Genomic DNA, 13,110 nt, shown 5'->3' on the forward strand with positions numbered 1-13,110 from the left:
CTTAGTCACAAGAAAATAAAACGGAGGTGTAACGAGGATGTAACGCGGTTTGAGCGTTCGCTGTGCCGTGAGAAGGCGCAGGACAGAAGACTGCGTTGAACTCATATATATAGTTGCAGCATTTTATTTCATCCCCGGGTTTCTGTTGGCAACGTCGTCAAGGTGTGTGGTTTATGCTCGTTTTTTATTTTCGCCTCGTATAATTAATTTTTTTCCTGTTTGGACAACACGCTCAATATTACTCCGAGGCTCGTGCGAGAGGCAGAGCGAGAGGGAGGTTTCACCCTGCAGATTATCCGTAACCTGAAGCCGCGTATCTGTATCGTACGCCCATATCGTCTTTTCTTTTGGCACCCAGGTTGCTCTTTACATGCGTTTGCTTTTGCGCGTGCATATATGCTTATGTACCCTTTAGAATGTTTGCTTAAGGTGCATCAACCTTCAGCCTGTATTATGTTTTTATTGCTCCATTTTTTTTTTCAGATTTCTCAGAGCTAGAGAAAATTTTGGCCATTATTATTTGCTGGTGTCGTAGTGCTCCGTACAGTGTGTGTTAAATGGTGCATACATATGCGTCTCCTGTTTGTATTCATTTAAATGCAAAGAGCACATCTAATAAACTGAAATTACATCTGTATTGCGCTGCTATTTCCTGTTATATGGGCGGGATCGGGCGACTTTTTGAATTAATATTTTCTTTGTGTGTAAAATTCTAACACATTTCATGTTCTTGTGGCGGGAGCAGCGCAGCACGAGACAAAGAGAGACGGGACACGACGCTGAATAACAACCAGATTTTTAATCCACGTTCGATCGAATATATACATCTCGCTCGTGCAATAAGGAAAGGACAGAAGCTTGACAAACGCATAAGATGTACACATGGTAAAATATTAGGACAACGCACGCAGATAATCAATTTCGCTGTCACGAAAAGCTATCGAAAGTATGCTGACGCATATACGTCGCTCTTTTGCCCGATGTTGAAGGCTTCTTCAATCTCCCTGGTCCGTTGATCAAAATACGACGGGATGACCATTGTGTTGATAAACTGCGGAGCGCATTCATGCTCTCTGCAATGTTTTGCTAATTCACTGCTCATGACGCCCTTTAGGGATATTTTGTGCTCTCGAAGCCATTCGTTCAAACAGTGCCCTGTTTGTCCAATGTAGGTGCGTTCGCATGACAGAGGTATTTCCTAAACCCCGCTTTTCACATATTTCACATGTTTTTTTTTTCAGCGCTTTTTCTCGCATTGATTTTTCTTTGCTCGCTGTTTACTTTGGCGCACAGGCTTCTTAATTTGTTGGGTGCTGACATGAGCACTTTTACACCAGCTCTTGCGCCTACCTTTTTGAGACTGTGGGAAATGCCATTAATGTAAGGAATGACCGCGTACGGCTTCCTTTCTTCTGATGTGGTTGTGACATATTTTCTGCCTCCAAGTGTTTGCAGAATCCCTACTGCGACACTGGATAGCAGTCTGGTCGGGTAAACTGCTGCTTTCAGCTGACTGTTCTGGGCGTCAAAACTTCCTCGAACTTCATGATGACAGGATCTCGTCAATGCGGCTCTCATTGCTACTTTTGCTGAGGACTAGAAGAACTAAGACTAGAAATAACAAGTGAACTCCCTGAAAACAACGTTATGTGATTTCTTGACTTCACACTAGCCTTTCTAGGCGCTCACATATGCTGGCGGTACGGACCCCGAAGCTAGAAGAGACTGCTCCCCTACACATCTGCGCACTCCAAGATCATCAAGCGGGGGTAAAAAAAAAACATCAATGAGAGCTGCATTGACGAGATCCTGTCATCATGAGGTCCAAGGCAGTTTTGACACCCAGAACACAAGCGTTTGCGGGCAGGTGGGCTGGAAACGCTGATTGGTCAAACAAAATGTGACGTCACGTTTAAAACGTCACGTGACGTCATGGCCACGTGACTTTTAAGGACGTCATGTTTGGTTGGGAAGAGACATATTTTCCCTAGATTTTTCTCGGAATTCCTCACGTTTTTGACAGCGCGCGCGGGTTCAAAAAGCGCACCTGATGCGCCGCGCTTTCACACACTGCATGCGCGTTTCTATATTTTTGTTATATATGATATCCTTGAACTGCTGGTGTATTATTTTAGTGCGCTCGAACGGCGCGCTTCGTTGTGCATTTATTATAATCGCCACTGCCTGGCGGACCCGATACAGCTTTTGCAGACCTGAGAGGTTAAACACGTACTATCCATGCAAAGCCACGCAAATGCGCCTACAGGTGACCACGCCCGTCTATCAGCGCTCCGTCGAGTGCCTGCATTTACAATCGAGTGCTGTAGGACTATGAACCTGACCTAGAGCATACATATTATAATTTTTCCTTGTATTCTACATTCTCTACATGCAGGAGACTACACTCATTGCTTTCGTTAGTGCAGAAATTTCGTACAACCGTGTCAAAATTTGGCGGTCCGGTTTTGTTCTACACGACGTTTTGGAGGAGAAAAGCATTGGGTCTTTGAAGGACGACAGTCTATATAAACTCCTATTCACTGTGTCGTCGTACCTATCGTAATTAATGACGACATAAAAGGCTTTTGATACAACTCTCGTGATTTAAAACAAAACTGTTCGTTTCACTAACCCGCGAAAAAATATTGCGCGCAATCATTCGCCACAGCCCGTTGCTGCGTAATTTTTGTTTTGTGCGGATTTTCTTTTATAATATGACAGCTGCACGCGATAGCTTATATATATAGTTGCGCAGCCGACCACTGCAGGTACCAGTAAACACGTACCCCGTTTAGAATGAATTTAAAAACGTGGTCGGGAGTTGGAATTATTTGTCCGGGACGCTGCGGTCAAAGTTCGCAGTTTTGAAAATTGAAACACGGAAATTTTTGCGCATAGCTAGTCACTCTTGCATAAGTAAATATCTTATTCCTACCCATCATCCCCTTGTCAAAACACATATATTAATGAGAAAAACGACCCATTTGATGCAATTAAGTTCACAGTCCTACAGGGCGGGTTCCACAACAAAGAGAGCAACGGGAGTCGTACTTTATTTACAAATTTGTAACAATTCCTCACGGCATGAAAGTCCGGGTTTATTGACCTCCATCGCCCCTTTCAGAGCCAGTGCTGACCTTAGGAGTGCCGGCGCGTCAAACCTCGGTCGTTTGTCGCCAGCGGCATCTTTTTCAAACTTCGCTGCCCGTCCGCTTACACAAAGCTCTTAATTCATCCCCCACCCCTGTCTTCCCAGTTCGACGTACCACCTTGTCGAGCGGGGTGCAATTGAAGAACCAAGAACCCTTGATTAAATGCTCCTGCCATTCACCTTTACCCCCCCACAGGACACTTTCGCGAACTCGTATGTTTTGCCGCCTTTTTTCTTTTTCTTTTGTGTGTGTGTTTCATGCACAGTGCACGTGTGTGTAGTTAAGCTAACTGCGCCGCTGATTCCGAGATTCGTACTATTCGTACCGAAGACGCTCCTGGAACGTCTCCTGCCCTGTCTGAATTTATTGTTTATTTGTTTCCTCGTTTTGGCCGGCGGCACGGGCAGTACATGCATCTATGATTCTTATCTGCTCCGGGACTCCGCCAAAGTCTGTTATTGTTGCTTTGAGGGCCCGGATGCCCTCCCTCCCCTCGTTATTCCTTTTTTCCCCTGGGCTGGCCTCCCGCGCAAGCTCGCTGGGCGGCAGGGGACAAAGCGTTTTTCTTTTTCTCTTTATTTCTTTCTCCTTTTTCTAGTATTTTTCTTTTGTGCCCATCAAGGGTTCTTGGTTCTTCAATTGCACCCCGCTCGGCAAGGTGGTGCGTCGAACTGGCAAGACAGGGGTGGGGGATGAATTCAGAGCTTTGTGTAAGCCGGCAGCCAAGCTTGAAAAAGATGCCGCTGGCGACAAACGACCGAGGTTTGTCGCGCCGGAATTCCTAAGGTCAGCATTGGCTCTGCAAGGGGCGATGGAGGTCAGTACACCCGGACTTTCATTAATGCCGTGAGGAATTGTTATTAAATTTGTAAATAAAGTACGACTCACGTTGCTTTGCTCGAGATCTCTTTGTTGTGGAAACCACCCTGTAGGACTGTTAACTTAATTGCATCAAATGGGTCGTTTTTCTCATTAATATATGTGTTTTAACAAGGGGAGGTAGGGATAAAATATGCGCGCGGTGGTTATTAAAGCGAATTCGTATAAAGTTAACGGTCTGCCCAATGTACTGCGTACTGCACACACTGCATCCTAGGAGGTATATTACGTTGCAGAAATCTCAATCAGAGTTGTCATTAATTTTCCATTTGAATCCTGAAGCTGTGCTTATTTCACAGCCTGATGTTTGTAATGTGTTTGCAGACCTGGAATCTACTTTTTCCACAAGGTCGACACCCCAAAACCGGCTCTTTATGTGACTGAGTGTATTAGAATGTTTCGAATGTTTTTCGGTCGTCTGTAGACTGCATGAGGGAGAGCAGTGAAAATTTTGGCGAGGCGCTAGCTCGCTTTGTTTGAGAATGTTGAAATGTTTTTTTTGAAGATTTTGTTTACGTACGTTAGGCGGCTGGGTTACTGGTGAAGGGAAGTACGAGATTTGCCTGATGGTCTGTTTGCTCGCTGTATCGACGTCACTCCAGTATTTGCTCTCGGTTGGGTTTAGATGTCCTTTGAATGGCATCGTCGGCAATGGCGACGGGTATCGCTGCTCAATGAGGACTTCTTGCATGCGTATGGAATTTTTTACGAAGTCTTCATCTTGGGAACATATTCCTTTAGATCGATGTGCCTGAGAGTATGGGATGCTTGTTTTAGAGTGACGAGGATGGCAGCTTTGGAAGTGTACGTATTGTTGACGGTCCGTCGGTTTTCTATTTACACTGGTGGTGAGTGAGCTTTCGTTTACCAAAATCTCAACATCTAGGAAGTTAATTGTGGTGTGGGCGCACGTGTAAGTGAAAGATATGTTGGGGTGGATGAGGTGTGTCAGTCCAAATTAAAAAGATGTCATCCAAGTAGCGTTTGTATAGGGTGGGGTTAATGGGACAATCTTTCAAAAATTTAGACTTATTACTATGCATGAAGATGTTGACGTAGGTGTGGGCCATCCTTGTACCCATGGCTGTGCCGTTAATTTGTGAATAGTGTTGATTGATGAATTCGAAGTTGTTATATTCGAGTACGATTTTCGTCAGTATTTATAAAACACGTGGAGCAGGGGAGCATCAAATCACTGATCGAAGCGTATGAACAAAACAGAAAGGAGGAATCCCCTGCTGCACGTGTATTAGATATGTTGTTCACAGCAACATCTTGCATGAAGCTGCAGGGAAGAGAAAAGTCGATGAGACGTAGCCAGTTGTACTTGAGCCGTCTACATCGAAGGATTCACCACCGATCCTCTCACCAGGTTTCGTGAAGCTTGCGCTTTATCGTGCCGGTTTACCACTGTCCTTCTTGCTAGTGAAGCGATTATTTTTTTAATGTTCTCTTTTTGCCCCATTTGCCATCTGCCATTTTTGATCGTGCCATCTTCTGGGCAAGTACTACGTTTGAGGTTCGAAAAAGATGCATAAGCGATCACGACCTATGCAAACAATAACAAAGACGAAACACGCTACAAGAGCACCACTAGCTGCATATCTGCATATCGCGCGCACACGTGCGACTGATTTTCGCTGACGATTGGCCGCTCCCGCTGTATTCAATTAGCTGTGTCGCCAGATCGTCTGTCGCGAGGCGCTTTCGCTGTGCCCGCATGACCGCTTGTCTTGACCTTCCAGGGGAATTGCGCGTTGCTCGCGCGCGGCTTAGCCCGAAGCCGGTAAACCGGCTGGCCACCGCCACATCTGGACCTGGTTTGACTCAAATTGGTCTCAGCCGCGCGCCGCGTCTTGTTCGGTTCGGGCGCGAACAATACGCGAGATTCAAAGCGCTCGGCCGTCTCTGTCTCTATGGGGGGGGGGGGGGGGGGGGGGGGGGCACTTGACCCCAAGGGCGCTCCTTTTCAGCACCACCCCGCCGTCGCCCGCCTCCGATTGAACAGGCGGGGGGTTCAAAGGGGAGCTGCCGCGGAGAGGCCGGGCAGCTCGTCCTAATGACAGCGCAGAAATGCGTCACTGACAGCCCCCTTCCTTTCGCCTTCTTGTCCATCATGCGTCGCGCCGAGCCCGACAAAGAAAAGGCCGTCACCCCCCCCCCCCCCTTCCCCTTCTGAATCGGGGGGCGGAAATTCCGCAAATAGTTTCCCAGAGGCATCCTTTTTTTTTTCATGGGGTCAAGGAAGGTGACCCAAGCAGTGTGAGGCAACGTTCTCTGTTCATTCTAGAGAAGCAAGCTTACACTGCAAAATTAAACCTTGTCTTTCTCTTCCCTCTTCACCCTAATGTCCTTGCATGGCTACAATGCTTTCTTTCTAACCGTTCACAATTCGTAACAGCGAACAATATAAACTCTCATTCTTTGCCTGTCCGTTCCGGCGTGCCACAGGGGTCAGTTCTTGGGCCCCTCCTTTTTCTCATCTATATAAATGACTTACCGGCTAACATTTCTTCTTCAATTAATCTTTTTGCCGATGATTGTGTTATTTACCGCGAAATTAAAGATGGTAATGATGTCTCTTGTCTTCAATCTGATATTAACAAGGTTCTTGACTGGTGTTTTACTTGGAACATGCAACTAAACATTAATAAGTGTAAACATGTACGCATTTCTCGTCTCTCTAATGCCCCTTCTTCTTATCACATTAACAACGTGTCTCTCGAAACCGTGTCATGTTATGAATATCTGGGTGTTTACGTTTCTTGTAACCTGTCTTGGAAAACTCACGTTGAATACATAATAAATAACGCTGATCGCATGCTTGGGTACCTTCGCAGAAATTTCTCACGTTCATCTACTTCAATAAAATTATTACTTTATAAAACATTGGTTCGGTCCAAGTTAGAATATGCTGCATCTGTCTGGAGCCCTGGCATCGATTCACTCGTTTCAGATTTGGAAGCTGTACAGAACCGCGCATGCCGTTTCATTCTTTCTAATTATCACCGAACAAGCAGTGTAACCGCCATGAAATCAAGTTTGTCCCTACCACTTCTTTCCCACCGCAGATCAATAGCCTCATTGTGTCTCTTTCATAAAATTTACCACAACAGCTTTCTCAATCATAAGTTACTGTCTAGACCATGTTACATATCAGCACGCGTTGATCACCGTCATAAAGTTGGAATCCCATCTTGTCACACCAAATGTTTTCATGACTCATTCATACCCCGAACTTGTGTCAGCTGGAATCACCTTCCCCACGACATCGCAGGTATTTCCGATAACAATGCATTTCGTAAAGTCCTTAATGTTTCTTTCGTCTATTACTGTATAAAAATTGCTTTTTTACTGTCTACACACTGTTTTAATATATCCCCACTGCATTCTAATCTTATTGCCTTCCTGTGTTTTCACTTTTTATGTATTCCTGGTTTATTTTTGTTTTCCCTATTGTTGTTGCTGTTTAGGCTGAATTTTTATGTATTCCCACTCCCCTCTGTAATGCCTTCGGGCCCTGAGGGTACAATAAATAAATAAATAAATAAATGCAATTAACTAGGAGTCCTGTCCAAAACCATTTCAGGTTGTTATGTGGGCACCCCCAACCTTTTTTATTTCCGTGTAACTCCAGCACTCCTTCACCTTTGTCATTGTAGCCGCTATTGTTCAAGTACCATGCAACATCTTGTTATTAGCACTTGCTAATTCATGCCTTCTGCAGGGTTTAAAAGACCTTTTTAATTGGAAATGAGAGCATGTGCACAGGGTGGAAAGCGCGTGATCTGCCAGGAAACACTAAAGCGGCTCCGAGAAGGGATCTTTATTAAGGATGCCAGCCATCTTGGGCCTCTCCACTTGGCAACGACGACAAAGCGTGGGCGGTCCCTATGGTTAGGCCCCAGCTGTGGAAGCCATCCTCGGACACGACCATGACCTTCGACATCTGATGTTTTTATTTAAAAACACAGGGACCAAAGTCGTGCTGTATGCAGTGCAATCGCCATGTGGTTCCATAATCATCCATTTAGCCCGGCTCTTTGGACGGATTCAGGAAACGACTGAAAAGAACAAAAGTAACGAGCAAACAAAGGTGCGCTGCATAAAAGTTAGAACGTAAAGAGACGAAGGCACGCTGCGCTAATGCTGTAGCGAGGTCTAACATGTAAAATTTCGCGGCTGGCGTCGATTTCTACAAAGCGCGAGTAGTGCCTACGGAAATAAACAAAGGCGCACTGGAGATGGGTAAGTCTGTATACAAGCACGAGTTTTTGTCTCTACCAGCGATTTACTAGCTCACACCGCGCGATTTTGATGTCTGGCGTCGATTTCGACAGAGAGGGAATACGGGCACGAAACGGGACGCTCGCGATCTGCCAGGAAACAATGAGGTGGCCCTAAAAAGGGCCGTTTGCAGGAGCACTTCAACCGCGACCTGCAGCGGCGTGGCGGCGCGGTGAGCAGTAGGCCCAGCAGTGGTCCGTCTTGTGCCCTTTGGCTCCGCACCGACGACACCGGTGCACGACGTACACCTCTCCTGGTCTTGCCCTTGAAGCCGACGCTATCCCTGGTCCGTAGATCTTGACGAGGGCCGCGACGATAATCTTTGACATCTGGTCGATGCCCCGGTCTCTCGCCACGTGATATCGGTCTGCGGCAAACAAGGACAGCATCGGCTTGCCAGAAGCATCCAGGGAACGATGCTGCAAAAAAGTTACGTTACAAGCGCCGCAATTTGGTGAGTTCTGCTCGAGAAAACTTGCGAAAATGTTGTTCAACCCTTACCTCGGGGTTGAGAATGTGCACGCCCGACAAGCGCTTCAGCGTGGCTGACAGACGGCTGTTCAGCTGGCGACGCCGGCGGTCCTCAAATTGCGCCTTACGTGGCTCATCGAAATGGCGTGGCAAGACTTTGAAGACCAGCACGACACTGGCCACGTTCTCCTGCAGCAGCAAAACGAGGTCCTGGAATGCGTAAGACATGTAGGTAAGCGGTACAGCACTTCATGAAGCGAAATTTGAGATAAAATGCCTACCTTTATGTGGCTGGAAGCGAAATTTGAGATAAAATGCGTACCTTTATGTGGCTGGCGATTTCTCGCGGGTCATCCCCTCAGTCGAGATCGTTGCCGCCAACATATAGGACAACAAAATCGGCGTGCCGAAAGCATGTCTCTCGAATCATTTCAGCCAGGCTGATTGCGTCGTGGCCGCTAAAGCTGAAAGTGCATGTTCTCACTAACGGCGAAAGCCGTAAGCGAGAACTGCACAGAAATTTCAGCTGGCTGTCGCCGACGAGCGCACCACGCAAAAAAGCCATACCTGGACAGCTCCCGAAACGCGCCCGCCGCCGCCTAGGTTCACGAAGCGAATGCCCGCGCATCACGCAAGCACGGCGGACGGCCGGACCTAGCGATTCCCTAGGCCGTCTAGGGACAGGCCGAGAGAGGCGCGGCGACCCCACATCCGGTTGAGAACGAGGGAGAAGCAGAAAAACGTCACGGAGAAGCGCATCCCATCGACCAATCAGCGTTTCCAGCCCACCTGCACCCAAACGCTTCTTCCGCGACGCCACTCCCCGACCTTTTGCCTACCACGAGCTCGCTAGCGACTGCAGCGCCACCTCGTTTGTTTACAAACATGTCAGGTACCATGAGATAGACACTTTGTGCATTGCGTGCGGAGAGGAGGAGGAAACGGCTGAACACTTGATACTTTTCTGTAAAGGGCTTCACCCTACAGTGGAAAGCAGCGGAGCTGATTTACCCAAGGCATCGGGGTTTAAGGATAGTAAAGGGAAAGTAGATTTTAAGCGGGTAGAAGTAACCAAGCGAAGGTTATATGATTGGTGGCTAAAAGCAAAACAGGAGTAAAATATCACAAGTCAAGGCTAGGTGGCTTGAGCCACCGCCCGATTTAAAGGGTTCAGCCGTATTCATCCATCCACCTATCCGCCTGTCAAGAGCATCATCATCGTCTGCTTTCGACAAATGAATTTTCTTTCTCACTGCCTCCCTGTGCATTTGTCCCGTCTTATTATTTTGAAACTTAGTAATGAACAATGAAAATATGAGATTTCTTCAAATCCTAGCGGTGAATATTTTGTTTGCGCGCATGCCAAGCGTGAGACTTTCTGCCTTCTATGCTAGGCAATGGATAAATAATAAATACTCACAACGTAGACAAATGAAAAAACTATTGCATCCTTGAAGTAAAATTAGTGAGGCCATCTTGCCCAACAGGTTAGTTGTAGCGCCAAGCCGCCCTTAGCTGCCGTTTCCTAGCGGCAAAAGGCATGACCTAGAAGGTGCGTGCTGGAGCAGTGCCAAATGTTAGTTCTCTAGTTCAGTAGGTCTTGTTTCTGCCCACCGTAGAGCGCGCGTCCGCCGTATAGCGGCGCTGTCAGATGACCCTCTAGCAGACGACACGCAGGCAGCACAGAATTTTCTTGTGATTGCTGTTGCAGGAAAAAGGATGCCTTCTGGTGCGCTGTTTTTTATATTATTTGTGTGGTGTGTTTAGTGTTACCGTTTGAGAAGTGATGAGTCGATGACTGCAGTTGCTGGAGGGAGTAGCACGCGAAAATGCATTGCTGTTGCGCTCCGTTTTGCATGTCCAGTCAGCGAAACAAGAAGCCCGGCGTTTCCTTCCATGAAATTCCTGCCGACTTAGAACTCCGGGAAAGACAGCTCAAGGTAATTCAAGAAAAAACTGGCAGCCAAGCACAACATCAAGTTATTCTGCAGTTTGTAGCTTGCATTTCCAGCCAAGGAAATGCTACTGTAGACAGTTTGACTGCCCACCAGGACAGGGGTGGACTCTTTTAGTCGACGTCAGCGCTCTGAAGAGTGCTACAGGGCCTCAAGAAGTTCGTTGATATCATGCTCAAAGACCGAGCGCATCATCAAAGGCCACTGGGCACATGTGTGTCCAGTGGCACACTGTAGAGCAAGCATATGCTCTACAGTGTGAATAAAATCGCGGGTTTGCCTGTTCTTGACCTGTGAGAACAAGGATAGCGGCATATATATGCAAGAAGTTCATAAAACCGTTGCTTATAAACCATGAACTTGATATAACAGACAATTGCCCCGCCGCGGTGGCTCAGTGCCCAATGGGCACTTTAACTCTCTTGGATGTCCCATGGACGTCCCAGACATCCACAGGACATCCAAGGGAGTTTCAGTGCCCATTGGGTGGTTAGGGCGCTCGACTACTGATCCGGAGTTCCCGGGTTCGAACCCGACCGCGGCGGCTGCGTTTTTATGGAGGAAAAACGCTAAGGCGCCCATGTGCTGTGCGATGTCAGTGCACGTTAAAGATCACAAGGTGGTCGAAATTATTCCGGAGCCCTCCACTACGGCACCTCTCTCTTCCTTTCTCCTTTCACTCCCTCCTTTACCCTTCCCTTACGGCGCGGTTCAGGTGTCCAACGATATATGAGACAGATACTGCGCCATTTCCTTTCCCCCAAAAAACCAATTATTATTATTATTATATAACAGACAAGAACGCAGTTGCGAAGATTTACAACAATTAAGAATCCTCTTTCCCGAAAATTCTTGAAACTGCAGTAAGAACCGAATTCCGCCGCCTTCGTTGCACCGACGCATGTAATTTTTCCTTGTAAGTGCGCACGTGTGTGTGCCTTCAAGCGCAGTTTTTTTTAATATTCACACGTCGCACGCCATGTCTGATACTCCCCTTGTTCCAGTTGTCATTTCATCAACGCACGTGTTTGTCATTTGAAGAAATCCGGTCAGTCAGTCCTAGCTAGCTGCTGTGTTACTCCCAAAGTCACTGTGCGCGTGTGCATCACACAGGAACTAAGTGAGCTGCGTTTCTATAGCGAAAAGAATAGAGAAGGGGGGCATGGGCTTATTTGAAATTTGTCAACATTATTCACGGAGGTACCGTTCGGCGAAAGCTCGTCGGGAAAATGACCAGAAACAGCGCAGCTAGGCTGCCCTCCAAGATCTGCTCCACCCGATCGAAACATCTCTCGCAATGCTCCGCAGTAAGATTGTAACAGACGCGCGCTTCGCAAAGTTGTAAGAACATTAGATATAAGGTTGTCGAAGGTATTGTGAGCGCTATCAAAATACGGAAAGGGACGAACACACAGAACACCTTTCCATATTTTAATTGATAGCGCTCACCAATACCTTAAAGAGTGCATAAATTTCCAACTAGCCCCAGTAGTAGCTCTTTTAATAATAATAATAATAATAATAATAATAATAATAATAATAATAATAATAATAATAATAATAATAATAATAATAATAAGATTAATAATAATAATAATAATAATAATAATAATAATAATAATAATAATAATAATAATAATAATAATAATTGGGTTTGGGGAAATGGAAATGACGCAGTCTCTGTCTCATATATCGTTGGACACCTGAACCGCGCCGTAAGGGAAGGGATAAAGGAGGGAATGAAAGAAGAAAGGAAGGAAGAGGTGCCGTAGTGAAGGGCTCCCGAATAATTTCGACCACCTGGGGATCTTTAACGTGCACTGACATCGCACTGCACACGGGCGCCTTAGCGTTTTGCCTCCATAAAAACGCAGCCCCCGCGGTCGGATTCGAACCCGGGAGCTCCGGATCAGTAGCCGAGCGCCCTAACCACTGAGCCACCGCGGCGGGTGCAGTAGTAGTAGCTCTTTTGACTTTAGATATGAAGGATGTGCCCCTGCGGGCCAGCGACTCCTCAGGCAAGTTACCGCGACGTCTCCGGCTTCCATCCATTGAGCGCCATATGCATGCAGCCCTCCTTTGCCACGGGTCACCTGGCTACAGTTGAGAGCTCAAGTAATTCCGGACTTCCTCTTGTCCTTATTCTATCTCGTGGACTATTTTCCCTTTTTGCTTGTCCGAAGTAGTTTTCTTGCCATTGGCATCAGTACAATATATACAATCATGCATCATGCCTATAGATACTTATTTTGCGGCATTTCTAGCCACTTCAAGCACTTGCTGCAATACGGATGTTTCGAACATGCTCATTTTGTTGTAAACCGTGCAAAATTTACTGGTTTTGCAGCAGACAAAAGGTCCTAACG

This window comes from Amblyomma americanum, chromosome 2, assembly GCF_052857255.1.
Source record: "Amblyomma americanum isolate KBUSLIRL-KWMA chromosome 2, ASM5285725v1, whole genome shotgun sequence".
Taxonomy (NCBI): domain Eukaryota; kingdom Metazoa; phylum Arthropoda; class Arachnida; order Ixodida; family Ixodidae; genus Amblyomma; species Amblyomma americanum.